This window comes from Ailuropoda melanoleuca, chromosome 15 (assembly GCF_002007445.2).
Source record: "Ailuropoda melanoleuca isolate Jingjing chromosome 15, ASM200744v2, whole genome shotgun sequence".
NCBI classification, from domain to species: Eukaryota; Metazoa; Chordata; class Mammalia; order Carnivora; family Ursidae; genus Ailuropoda; species Ailuropoda melanoleuca.
The window spans coordinates 49975726-49989958 of NC_048232.1; positions in this window are offsets into that span (position 1 = coordinate 49975726).

The following is a 14233-nucleotide window of genomic DNA, read 5'->3' on the forward strand; positions in this document are numbered from 1 at the left end:
CCTCCCATCCCTCTCCCATCCTCCAGTAACCACTGATGTGCTCTCAGTCACTGTAGATTAGTTTGCATCTTCCAGAGAAAAACGAATTTTAGTTTAAAGACTAAAATGAGGTACGGAAAAACTTAAATTCTTTTTAAATATTAAAAACTTTATTTTGAGGGTGCCTGGGTGGCTCAGTTGGTTATGTTTCTGCCTTCAGCTCAGATCATGATCCCAGGGTTCCAGGATTGAGTCCTCATCAGGATCTCTGCTCAGCGGGGAGCCCTCTTCTCCTCCTCCCTCTGCCTGCTACTACTCCTGCTTTTGCATGCTCTCTCTCTCTGTGTCAAATAAATACATAAAATCTTTAAAAAAAAAGTTAAAAAAAGAAGACTTTAACTTTAGAGTCAACAGATATAAGCTTGGGTCTTGGCTATGTTGTTTACTAGCTGTGTGACCTTGGTCAAGTTACTCAACATCCTAACTCCGAGGTTAACAGTTTCCCACACTTAGGAGAAAGGATAAGAATATCATCTATCCCCGTAAAGATGTTGGGAAATTGCATGCAGAGCAATTAGCTCAGTGCTGGGCCTGTACTATAATACGCTCAATCAATGGTAGCCACATGTCTTAGACATTTCAAAGAGCACCAATCCAGTTTTAAGAAAAGGAAATGAGAACCTTCACCATGTAGCCAGTGTAATCTTAAGGTAGCCATTTTAGAAGTTTTATGTGGGAATAATTCACTGTGCTAGCCATGATATCCAGATGACTCTGACTCAGGTCCTTCTCTTAAGCATTTCATTGATTTTCTTTCCTCATAACTCCTTCCCCAAGTGTCATAGTTTTCATTTCTTTGTAATTCCATCCCTACCTCACATATGACCTGGCAGTCCTCTCATTTCACCTTTATGATTTGACAAATAACTTGACCATAGTAAAAAAAATAAAAAACCAAGGTGCTTATTCACACAAAGGGCTATTTCAGGAGATTGAGGCTGTGCCTCAGATCTCAATCAAACCATTGGGCCTCTTAGAAGTTTAAAGGTGCTTTCCTCAGCCCTAGGCTCTCAGCAGGAGCCAAAGATAGAGATGAGATTATTTTATAGAAACAAACTGTAGATTGAGTGGTCTTTGTCTAACAGAGTGAACCTCATTGAAATACTTGAAGACCCACCAAGTTCTTGAGAAATTTATTTCAGCAGAAGCAGTGCCAGCTTGGAATGAGAAAGAGAGTAAAACAAAAGGAGGCTGTCAGACTGCCCCTCCCCAATTTTATTGGCAGGATGTAGTCTGATAAACCTACTCCTCTGTGAACACATGCTACCTTCCATAAAAAAGGAAGGATGACTCAGAGGGCTGAACCAAAAACCCAGGAGGCAGAGCCAAGAGCTTTGCAGGATTATTCCCAAGCCAAAGAACCTAATCAAGAAACTCCCAACATTCACCCAGTTGTATTTCAAAATGCTATGGGGGCACCTGGGTGGCTCAGTTGGTTAAGCATCTGCCTTCGGCTCAGGTAGTGATCTCACGGTCGTGGGATCGAGCCCTGCATCAAGCTCTCCACTCAGTGACAAGTCTGCTTCTCCCTCTGCCTCTGTAGTCACTTTTGCTCTCTCTCAAATAAATAAATAAAATCTTTAAAAAACAAAACAAAACAAAATGCTATGGACCAAGAAATATACCTTTCATTTTACCTTTTTTTAAGCCTTTCATTTCCCTTGTTTGAACTTGAATGTCTTTAACTGTTATACTCAATCTGTAACACCACTTAATGTTGGAGGCAAATCACTTGTTTCTTTAGTTTCTCAGGCCCATAGATGAAGAGTAATTGTACCCAGGAACTAACTTTTTCTGAGTCTACTCAAGACTGGCAACCTTCCAAGTCACCCCAAGTGTTGTATATGACGGTTCTCTGTTCCTTTTCCTAGTGGTAGAATACTTCTTCCTTCATTCTCCCTTCTAGTCTCCCACCAGTACCTTCTATTGGTTGAAACTAACTAGAAGCCAGTTGGCAAATGGTTACTGGGAAGTATGGTTTAACCTGGTCATGTCCTGTGATTCAGAGTGTAGAGCAAGGAAGAGTCTGGGAAGGATGGATCTGAGAGAAAATAGGCTAATGACCACTGCAGAGTCTGCACTTAGAATGCTTTTTACTTCTGGAAATTTGCTACAGCTCAGCTCTAATTTGGTCTGTTCTCTGATGAAAGATTAGACCCTCCTTCCCATTTCTATCCTGTTTTTGTCAGTGTTTTTTTTTTTTTTAACATCTTAGGTCAACATTTGCTTTTTCCTTTATCGACTTTGTCTGATTGATGGGACCATTGTCTACCATCAAGACAAGTAATTAGACCATTTTTCCTTTTCATTATTGAATTCCCCCAATAGCAATAATACAGCCCACCACTTTAGGTGTCAAACCCTCCTTCTCACATTAACTATGTTTTCCATTTTCCTTGTCCTTCATCTCTTTCACTATACTTTAGCCATGTACAACTAGTTTGGGGAGCAACAAACTATTTAAACTGGCATACAGATGTTCTTGCATCAAATTGATGCAGTTCCCAAGGTCTACTACAACTTATATCAGGGCAATTCTTGCATACAGGAGACCAGATTTGGAGCTGGTTATGAAAATCTCATTCCTAAAGCCCTCTAAACATTATCCAATCTCTTCTTGGGCCTCCTCCCCACCACCAGGATCATAAAGCTAAAACTCCTCTTCATATTCTCTATCTATCCCATATTCAACCAGTTTGTCTTCCTCTAAAGCAAGATAAGCATCCCAGTTTCTTGCAGCCCACATTTCCACTCCAATTCTAGTGGATGATATAGATTATGAGCTTAAACCACCTGATCACCTAACTATAGTGAAGATAATTATAGTTTTCTTAACTAGAAAGCGTATGCTTCAGAAGAACAGATCCTAGGACCTCAGCACCCAAATCCACACATCGCAACTAGTGTGGGAGCTCTATTCCCATTAAGCCTAGGCCCCCGTCTGTCATGGAGAGGCTACCTTGAGGTGGGGGCATCAGAACTCTGACCAAATAAAGATAAAGTTTGGATCAAACATCAATAAACCAGGGGATGCAGATAATCCTAACCTCATCTGACTCTCTGCTACTTTGACCAAAGACAGATTTGAACAATTTTTTTTTTTTTTTTAATATTTATTTATTTGACAGAGAGAGACAGTGAGAGAGGGAACACAAGCAAAGGGAGTGTGAGAGGGAGAAGCAGGCTTCCTGCCTAGCAGGACCCTGGGATCATGACCTGAGCTAAAGGCAGAGGTTTAACGGCTCAGCCATCCAGGCGCCCCAGTTTGAACAATTTCTGAACCAAAAATACATAGTCATTTACACAGGGGAGCTACCCATTCCTTAACCTCTGTTTCCTAAGAGTCCTAAGAAGATTGAGCTGGGGGAGGCCTGTCAAGGGCAGCAGTTCTTAAATGTTTGGTCTTAGGACCCATTTATGCTTTAAAAAATTATGGAGAATTCCAAAGAGCTTTTGTTTATATGGATTACATTTGTTGATATTTACCATGTTATTAATTTAAAGCATAATTTTTAAAAAATTTATTGATTCCTTTAAAATTACAATAATAAACCCATTATATTTTAACATAAATAACATACTTTTCATAAAATTTAACTGTATTTTCCAAAATAATTTAGTGAAAAGAGTAGTATTGGTTTTACATTTTTTTGTAAATCCCTTTAATGACTGCTTTTACAGAGGACAGATCAATTCTTTTATTATTTTATTATTATTTTTTTTTTTAGATTTTATTTATTTGTTTGAAAGAGAGAGAGAGAGCATGGGGGTGGGAGGGCGAGGGACAAGCAGACTTGATGCTAAGTGCAGAGCCCGATGCAGAGCTCCATCCCACAAACCTGAGACCATGACTTGAACTGAAATTAAGAGTTGAGACACCCAGGTGCTCCCCTCTACATATTTATGAAATATAATTGACATACAATATTAGTTTCATGTGTACAACATAGTGACAATTATATACATTACAAAATGCTCACCACAATAAATGTGGTTACCATCTCTCATCATACAAAGTTATTAGAATATTATTGACTATATTCCTTATGCTGTACTTTCATTTCTGTGACTTACTTATAATTGGAAGTTTGTACCTCTTAATGCTCTTCCACTATTTCATTTATTCCCTCCAACCCCTTTCCCTCTGGCATCACCAGTTGTTCTTTACATTTTATGAGTTTGTTTGTTTGTTTTATTTTTTAGATTTCATGTATATCATACGATACTTGTCTTTTTCTGACTTATTTTACTTAGCATAAACCCCTCTATGTCCATCCATGTTGTTGTGAATGGCAAGATTTCATTCTTTTTTATGGCTGAGTAGTAGTCCATTGTGTACATATATCACATCTTCTTTATCCAGTCATCTATTTACAGACACTTAGGTTGCTTCCATATCTTGGCTATTGTAAACAGTGCTATAATAAGCCTACGACTGCATATATCTTTTTGAATTAGTGTTTTTGTTTCTTTAGGTAAATGCCCAGAAATGGAATTACTGGGTTGTATGGTATTTCTATTTTTTTAAAGATTTATTTATTTATTTGAGACAGTGAGAGAGCAAATGAATGGGGGAAGGGGTATTGAGAGAGGGAGAGAAGCAGCCTCCTCGATGAGGGAGGCTGACCCGGTGCCAATCCCATGACACTGAGATCATGACCCAAGTCAAAATCAATAGTTGGACACTTAACTGACTGTGCCACCCAGGTGGCCCAGGTATTTCTATTTTTAATTTTTTGAGGTAACTTTATACTGTTGTCCATTCCCAAAATTTACATTCCCACAAATAATACATAAGGGTTCCCTTTTCTCCACATCTTTGCCAACACTTGTTATTTCTTGTCTTTTTGATATTAACCATTCAGACTGGTGTAAGGTAATACCTCACTATGGTTTTGATTTGCAATTCCCTGATGATTAATGATGTTAAGCATCTTTTCATGTGTCTGTTGACTATCGGCATACCTTCTTTGTAAGAGTGTCTATACTGGTTCTCTGCTCATTTTTTAATTGGATTATTTGTTTTTAAGTGTGTGTTGAGTTGCATAAGTTCTTTATGTATTTTGGATGTTAACCTCCTATTAGATATATAATTTGCAAATATATTCTTTCATTCAGTAGGTTGCCTTTTCCATTTTTAAAAAATCATTTCCTTCACTGTGCAAAAGCTTTTTAGTTTAATGTAGTCCCAACTTTTAATTTTTACTTTTTTTCCCCTTGCTTGAGGGGACAGATCTGGAAAAATAATGCTAAGTCCAATTTCTAAGAGTTTACTGCCTATGTTTTCTTTTAGGAGTTTTATGGTTTCAGGTCTTACATTTAGGTCTTTAATCCATTTTCAGTTTATTTTTGTGTATGGTGTAAAAAAGTGGTCCCATTTTGTTCTTTTGCATGTAGCTGTCCTGTTTTCACAACACTATTTATTGAAGAGACTGTCTTTTCCCCATTGTATATTCTGGTCACATTTACCGTAAATTAATAGACTATATAAGCATATTTCTGGGCTCTCTATTCTGTTCTATTGATCTATGTGTCTGTTTGTGCCAGTATCATATTGTTTTGATCACTATAGCTTTGCAGTATAGTTTGAAATCTGGGATTGTGATACCTCCAGCTTTGCTCTTCTTTCTCAAGATTGCTTTGCTAATTCAGTGTCATTTGTGGATTCCATACAAATTTTAAGATTATTTATTTTAGTTCTGTGAAAAAAATACTATTTGTATTTTGATAAAGATTGCATTGAATCTATAGATTGCTTTGGGTAGTATGGGCATTTTAACAATATTAATTATTCCAGTCCATGAAATGGTGTATCTTTTCACTTGCGTCATTTTCAATTTCTTTCATCAGTGTTTTATAATTTTCAGAGTACAGATCTTTCACCTTCTTGATTTTTTTCCTAGGTATTTTTTTTTTGGATGCAATTGTAAATGAGATGATTTTCTTAATTTCTTTTTCTGCTACTTTGTTATTAGTGTTTAAAAATGCAACAGATTTCTGTGTAATTGATTTTGTATCCTGCAACCTGAAGTCATTTATTAGTTCTGATAGTCTTTGGTGGAGTCTTTAGGGTTCTCTGCATCCTGTATCATGTTATCTGCAAATAGTGACAGTTTCACATTTTCCTCACCAATTTGGATGCCTTCTATTTCCTTTTCTTATCTGATTTCTGTGGCTAGGATTTCCAGTATTATGTTGAGTAAATACAGTGAGAGTAGGCATCCTTGTCTTGTTCCTGATCTTAGAGAAAACACTTTCAAACTTTCATTATTGAGTATGATGTTAGCTATGGGTTTGTCATATATGGCCTTTATTATGTTGAGGCATGTTCACTCTAAACCCACTTTATCGAGAGTTTTTTTTTTATCATGAGTAGATGTTAAATTTTGTCAACTATTTTTTCTGCATCTATTGAGGTGATCATATGATTTTTATCCTTCATTTTGTTAATGTGGTATATTACATTGATTGATTTGCTGATATTGAGCCATCCTTGCATCCCCAGACTAAATCTCACTTGACAAGCTGAATGATCCTTTTGATGTATTTTTTTAAAGTTTTAATTATAATTCAAGTTAGTTAGCATATTAATGTATTTTTGAATTCAGTTTGATTATATTTTATTGAGGATTTTTGCATCTAGGTTTATCAGGAATATTGGTTTGTAATTTTCTTTTTTTGTACTGGTTTCTTTCTTTGTCTGGTTTTGGTAGAATGAATTTGGAAGATTTCCTTCCTCTTCTATTTTTTAAAATAGTTTGAGAAGAATAGGCATTAATTCTCTTTAAATGTTTGGTAGAATTCACCTGTGAAGCTATCTGGTCCTGGACTTTTGTTTGTTGAGAGTTTTTTTTAATTTTCATTTTTATTTATTTGTTTTTTAAAAATTTTTATTTTAAAGATTTTATTTATTTATTTGACAGAGATAGAGACAGCCAGCGAGAGAGGGAACACAAGCAGGGGGCGTGGGAGAGGAAGAAGCAGGCTCACAGCGGAAGAACCTGATGTGGGGCTCGATCCCCTAACGCCGGGATCACGCCCTGAGCTGAAGGCAGACGCTCAACTGCTGTGCCACCCAGGTGCCCCTGTTTTTTTTTAAATTTTATTTATTTGTCAGAGAGAGAGAGAGTGAGCAGAAGCAGGGGGAGCAGCAGGTAGAGGGCAAAGCAGGCTCCCCGCTGAGCAGGGAGGCTGATGTGGCATCAAGACCCTGAGATGATGACCTGAGCCAAAGGCAGATGCTTAACCAACTGAGCCACTCAGGAGTCCCCAAGAGTTTTTTTTGTTTTTTTGTGTTTTTTTTTTTGTGTGTGTGTGTGTGTGTTTTTTTTACCAACCGATTTCACTACTAGTAATTGGTCTGTTCAGATTCTCTATTTCTTTCTGATTCAGTCTTAGGATATTGTATGTTTCTATGAGTTTGTTTCTTTCTTCTAGGTTATCCAATTTGTTGGCATGTAATTCTTCATAGTTGTCTCTTATAATCCTTTGTATTTCTGTGATATTGGCTGTAACTATTCTTTCATTTCCGTTTTTATTTATAGTATCTCTCTGTTTTTCTTGATGAATCTGGTTAAAGGTTTATCAATTTTGTTTATCTTTTTGAAGAACCAGCTCTTAGTTTCATTGACAATTTCTATTGTTTTTTTAGTCTCTACTTCATTGTTTCTGCTCTGATCTTTAGTTAGTTAATTAGAGCTTTCTACTAACTTTGGACTCTGTTTTTCTTTTGGTAGTTCCTTTAGATGTAAGGTAAATTATTTATGTGAGATTTCCCATAGCACTTCCATTCCTGGGAAAAACTCTTGCAGTTACTGCCCCTCTGGCATATGTCCTAAAATTAGTAAACCTCCTCCATGTATAACCTAGCCACTTTCAAACTGCTGCTTCTCTCCTGGATCTCGGACCTATTGATACAGCATGCTGGTCCTTTAGGAACAGAGACTTGGTTTTCTGTAGTTCCTTGGCTCTTCCAGAGGTAAGCCCCACTGATTCTCATAGTTCATGGAAGTAAACTCACTGGTTTTTAAAACCAGACATTGTGCTGGCTTGTTTTCCCAGTGCAGGTTCCCAGCGCTTGGGTGCTCCATGGGGGGCTTGATCTCTTGCTCCTCCACACCTGTGGGTTGCTGTACTGGTGGTTTGGTTCCTCATCAAGTCTCTACCCTTCCTATCCTTCTTGATATGACCTTCTCTTTATGACTTTACTGTGAAGATCCATTCTGCTAGCCTTCAGGTCATTTTCAGAGTGAATTACATTACATGTAGCTTTTGCCATAATATGTCTATGGGAAGAGGTCAGCTCAAGATCCTCCTACTCTGCCATCTTCCCCTGCCTATTGGCAAACTCTACTTTCTGAAGCCTAAAATCATTCTTATTCAGACATCATCATTGTTACTATTTAAGTAGGAGAGTATTGTTAACATTTTACTCCCAAATGAGGCTACCTTCTGAGTACAGTTGCCATAGAGCAAATTCAGGACAACTCAATTCTTATATCTACCTCTGTATTCAGCCTATTCTGGTATTTGTTTTGGTGGAAATAAGTTTAGAAAATGCAGCCTCACACATATATGTAATTGGAAAAGGAAGGAATGTTTTAATAGTTTTTAAAAAATATAATTATGAATATTCTTCTTTGATATCATACTGCCAAAACCCTACAAGCGATAGTTTCTTAAAGATTAGTAGCAATGTGGAATCTGAAATCATATGTATGGACATTTATATACTGTAACATTAAAATCTACTGATATATTATAGTGTATCTTGAACTTTGAATGGATCTTTTACCTATGCATTATTTTGTAAGATCATTCATTGGTCATTTGGAAAATAGTGGTTTACTGAGGTATGCATACCTTCCAAACGTTGATACATTTCATTTGAAATATCGAAGACTCACATTCATGACTATCACCACTGATTTCATTAGGAAAGTCCTTAAGAATTAGGAAGTTGTCAAACTCATGGGTAGATACAAGTTTTCCAAAATTCTGAGTTTTTTCTTGAAAGCTCAAATTTTATCCTTAACAACAAATGCTGTAAGTTGTTTCCATTGAAGTAACAGACTTCACTAAGTTTTGAGACAATGTCTGCCAAATACCCAAGTCTGAATAACCATATTTTGTTTGCCTGTCATTCTTTTTTAATTTTTATTTTATTTAAATTCAATTAGTTATCATATAGTTCATTAATACTTTCAGAGGTAGAGTTCAGTGATTCATCAGTTGCATATAACACCCAGTGCTCATTACATCACATGCCCTCCTTAATGCCCATCACCCAGTTACCCCATCCCCTCACCCACCTACCCTCCAGCAACCCTCAATTTGTTTCCTATAGTTAAGAGTCTGTTATGGTTTGTCTCCCTTTCTGATTTCGTCTTATTTTATTTTTCCCTCCCTTCCCCTATGATCCTCTTTTTTGTTTCTTAAATTCCACCTATGAGTGAAATCATGATCATGATAACTGTCTTTCTCTGATTGACTTATTTCACCTAGCATAATACTCACTAGTTTCATCCATGTCATTGCAAAGGGTAAGACTTAATTTTTTTTGATGTCTGAGTAATATTCCATTATAGATACACACGCACACACACACACACACACACGCACACACACATACACACATATCTTCTTTCATCTTCATCATCATCATCTGTTGATAGATATCTGGGATCTTTCCATAGTTTGGTTATTGTGGACATTGCTGCTATAAACATTGGCATGCAGGTGCCCCTTGGATCACTATGCTTGTATCCTTTGGGTAAATACCTAGTAATGCAATTTCTGGGTCATAGGGTAGCTCAAATTTTTAACTTTTTGAGGAACCTCCATGCTGTTTCCCAGAGTGGCTGTACCAGCTTGCATTCCCACTAGCAGTATAAGAGCATACCCCTTTCTCTGCATTCTCACCTACATTTGTTGTTTCCTGACTAGTTAATTTTAGCCATTCTGACTGGTGTGAGGTGGTATCTCATTGTGGTTTTGATCTGTATTTCCCTGATTCCAAGTGATGGTGAACAATTTTTCCATATGTCTGTTGGCCATATGTATATCTTTTTTTTTTTTAAGATTTTATTTGTTTATTTATAAATAAATGTGACCCTGGGATCACAACCTGAGCTGAAGACAGACACTTAACCGACTGAGACACCCAGGCACCCCAGCCATTTGTATGTCTTATTTGGAGAAATATCTGTTCATGTCTTCTATTTCTTGCCTGGATTATTTGTTTTTGGATGTTGAGTTTGATAAGTTCTTTATAGATCTTGGACACTAGCCCATTATCTGATAAGACATTTGCAAATATCTTCTCCCTTCTCTACGTTGTTTTTAGGCTTTGTCAACTGTTTTGTTGTGCAAAAGCTTTTTATCTTGATGAAGTCCCAATAGTTCATTTTGTGTGTCATTCTTTCAAGTAAAAACGGTGTTACGTATAAAAAGTGGCTTGTTCAACCCACAACTGAGTCACATAAATCCTCTTTCTCAGGACAACCATTGTGCCTTGGTATTCAGCAGGAATGTTTTGTGCATTTTGTATCATAGAATTTTTAAAAGACATAGAATCAGAAGTTCAAATTAAATAAAATTAGTAATTGTTGCTATTTTATCAAGCATATTATTAAATGAAACTCTTTTTTTTTTTTCTTGTGAGTATGTAGCAGTGACCAATACAATGGCTGTTAGTCTAGATTGGTATTACCGTCTTGATTTCTATTAATGCACCAGCAATTTTTCCCACCATTACCTTTGTATTATAGTACAAATGTCAACACAGCTTGAAAGGCAAATAATGTCTTAGTATTATTTTGAAAATTGTTTTGACCTTGCAGATAGGTTTTAAAGGTTTTTAAGGACTCCATGGGGTCTACAGACCCGTTTTGAGACCAAGAGCAAACCTAACTTTTAAGTGGTAGCAATCCATTTTTCACACAACTTACAATCACACACAATTTTTCACACTCTGAGAAGAGTCTATGGTGTTTTAAGCAGTCCTGGCCTAACTGCTCTCACCAACATTTTCTGCTTAGTGGTAATCATGACCCATCATATTCTCTTCTGGTTCTAGCTTATTTCCCCATTTCTAACCCTCCATTCTTCTTGCCAAAAAAAAGACTCCTGGTCTCTCTTTTTGTCTGCCTCATCAAACCCCACATTATTTTCTAATGATTCCAGTTTAATTCTTAACCTTATTGCCAGGAATCAACCTACCCCTTCAGGGTAGAATTTTATTTCATTGTATGTATGCATGCATGTATGTATTTAATGAATTAAATAAATTCATTGTTTTTAAAATGAATTTTCTGCAGATCTACTATTTCACTTTCTAGAGAGATAGCATTTGCTTTGGGCCTTAAAGAGTGACATGATTTGGACAGGTGAAATGAGACTGTACTTTTTTCAAAGTATAAGAAATAGTAATAGTTGTATGAAGGTAAAAAAGCATAGGGACTGCTTAGGAAAAGGCAAGAAGGATGCAGATAATAGAGTAATTGAAAGACAAGTCAGAAAGGTAGTAAGGGGTCATCTCGTGGAAGGTGTTGAATGCCTAGAGTTCATTTAGTAAGCAGTGGGGAGCTACCAGAGATGTTTCAGAAGAGGCAGAGGTAATGGGGTAAAACAGGCTCAACAATCAAAGCATTATTTGTGTAAGATTTATTTGTCAACTCCAGATGAAAAGAATTTGATGGAGAAAAGAGACCTAAGGCAAGAAAACCAGGTTAGAGGCCTGACCTAGGATGGTGGCCCTAGAGGTGGAGATGTGTGGAAATAGTGAGAACACTGAGGAAGTAAGATCAGTAAGTGGTGGTGAGAGAAGAGTGGTTGTGAAAAAATGATTAGAGCTTTAAATATGAGTTACTGGGAGAACAGTGATGCTCTTCACAGAAATCAGGAAGTCGGAAAAAGGAATGGTTTGTGTGAGGCAAAATGATGAGCTCAGTTTTCTACCTATTAGGCATATAAGTAGCATACCCAAGGGGAACAAATTTTATACATTTACAAGAACTGGAACCTAACAGATATTAGAAGATGGTGGTTATTAGGTGTATAAGTGGCTATGCTCAAGAGGGAGCTAATTTTATAGCACTTACAAGAACTGAAACCTAATATATTAGGATGTTAGAAGATGGTGGTTATAGCTGGACTGGCTTTATATTGTCTCTTTACAATGTAAGTGTAAAGAGGAAAATGCAGTCAGTATTTTAATTCTCTGTGGAGTTTCTTCCTAGACATCTGTAGCTTTCTTGTGGTCCATGTAACACAAAGATAGCTCTAATAAAGTGATACATATTTATCAAATGATTTGCATGTATTATTTATTATGCTAAATTTTCCAGTCAGTCCTCATAACAACACTTAGGTAGTATTATCTGGATTTTCATAAGAGAAATCAAGATGCGAAGAGGTTAAGTAACTTTCTCAAGGTCAAACAAGAAATGGGGGAATGACATTTGAAACCAGGTTCTATGTGGTTTCAAAGTTCTTGTTTCTTCTACTGTATGTGGCTGAAGTATTCATTTGCCTTTCTCCCTTTTCCTTTTCACAAAATGAAAAGGAAATAGTGCCTTTTAGCATGGACTATTAGTTCTTACTATATGATTGTATCCAGAGATACATTTAATGCTGCTTAGGACATCTATCTTAAGAAAGGCTTGTGCTCAAGGACTTTTTTTTTCCTTTAAGTTTTATTGAGATATATTTGATATACATTACTGTGTAAGTTTAAGGTGTATGGCATAATTATTTCACTTACATATATTGTAAAATTATTACTGCAATAAGTTTAGTTAGCATCCATCATCTTATATAGATAAAATAAAAAGAGAAAGTAAAACAAACAAATGAACAAACATTTTTTCCCTTGGTGAGAAGAACTCTTAGGATTTACTCTTTTAACAACTTTTCCATAAATCTTACAGCCATGTTGACTATAGTCATCATAATGTACGTCACATCTCTAGTTAATATTTATCTTGTGATAAGATGTTTTTACCTTTTGACCATCATCCTCCAATTCCCTTCTCCTTATCCCCCACCTTGGCAACCACAAAATCTGATTTTTTAAAATGAGTTTAATTAATTTATTTTATTTTTTAATTAATTAATTATTTTTTAGAAGATTTTATTTATTTATTTGAGAAAGAGAGCAGGGGAGAGGGGCAGAGGCAGAGGGAGAAGCAGGCTCCCCAGTCAGCATGGAGCCTGATGCAGGACTTGATCCCAGGACTCTGGGATCATGACCCAAGCCTAAGGTAGATGCTTAATGGACTGAGCCACTTAGGCGCCCTATTTTTTTTTTAACTTTTTTAAGTTTGATTTTTATTTTTAAAGATTCTGCATATAAGTGAGATCTTACAGTGTTTGTCTTAATCTGTCTTATTTCCCATATCATATTGCCCTTAAGGTCTACCCATGATGTCACATATAGCAGGATTCCCTCATTTTTATGGTTAAGTCATATTCTATTGTATATATATGTCAAGCTTCTTTGTCCATTCATCCATTGATGGACACTTAGGTTGTTTCCATGTCTTGGCTATTGCAAACAATGCTATGATGAACATAGGGGTACAGATATCCTTTTGAGTTAGTGTTTTTGTTTCCTTTTGAGTTAGTGTTTTTGTTTCCTTTAGATATATTCCCAGAAATTGAATTGCTGGATAATATGTTATTTCTATTTTTAATTTTTTGAGGGTCCTCCATACTGTTTTCCATAGTGGTTGTACCAGTTTACAATCTCACCAACAGTGCACAAGGGTTCCCCTTTGTCTGCATCCTTGCCAGTATTTGTTATCTCTTGTCTTTTTGATGATGGCTATTCTAACAAGCTTGAGGTGATATCTATTTGTGGTTTTTATTTGCATTTTCTTAATGACTAGTGATGTTGAACATCTCTTCAGGTACCTTTTGGCCTTTCATATATCTTCTTTGGAAAAAGGTCTATTCAGATTTTTTGCCTATTTTTAATTGGATATTATTATTATTATTATTATTATAATGGCTATTGAGTTGTATGAGTTCTTTATATATTTTTGGATGTTAACCCCTTATCAGATATATGGTTTGCAGATGTTTTTTTCCCATTCTGTGTGTTGTCCTTTCATTTTGTTGGTTGTATTTTTGCTGTGCAAGAGCTTTATAGTTTGATGTATTTCTACTTGTTAATTTTTTATTTTGTTGCTAG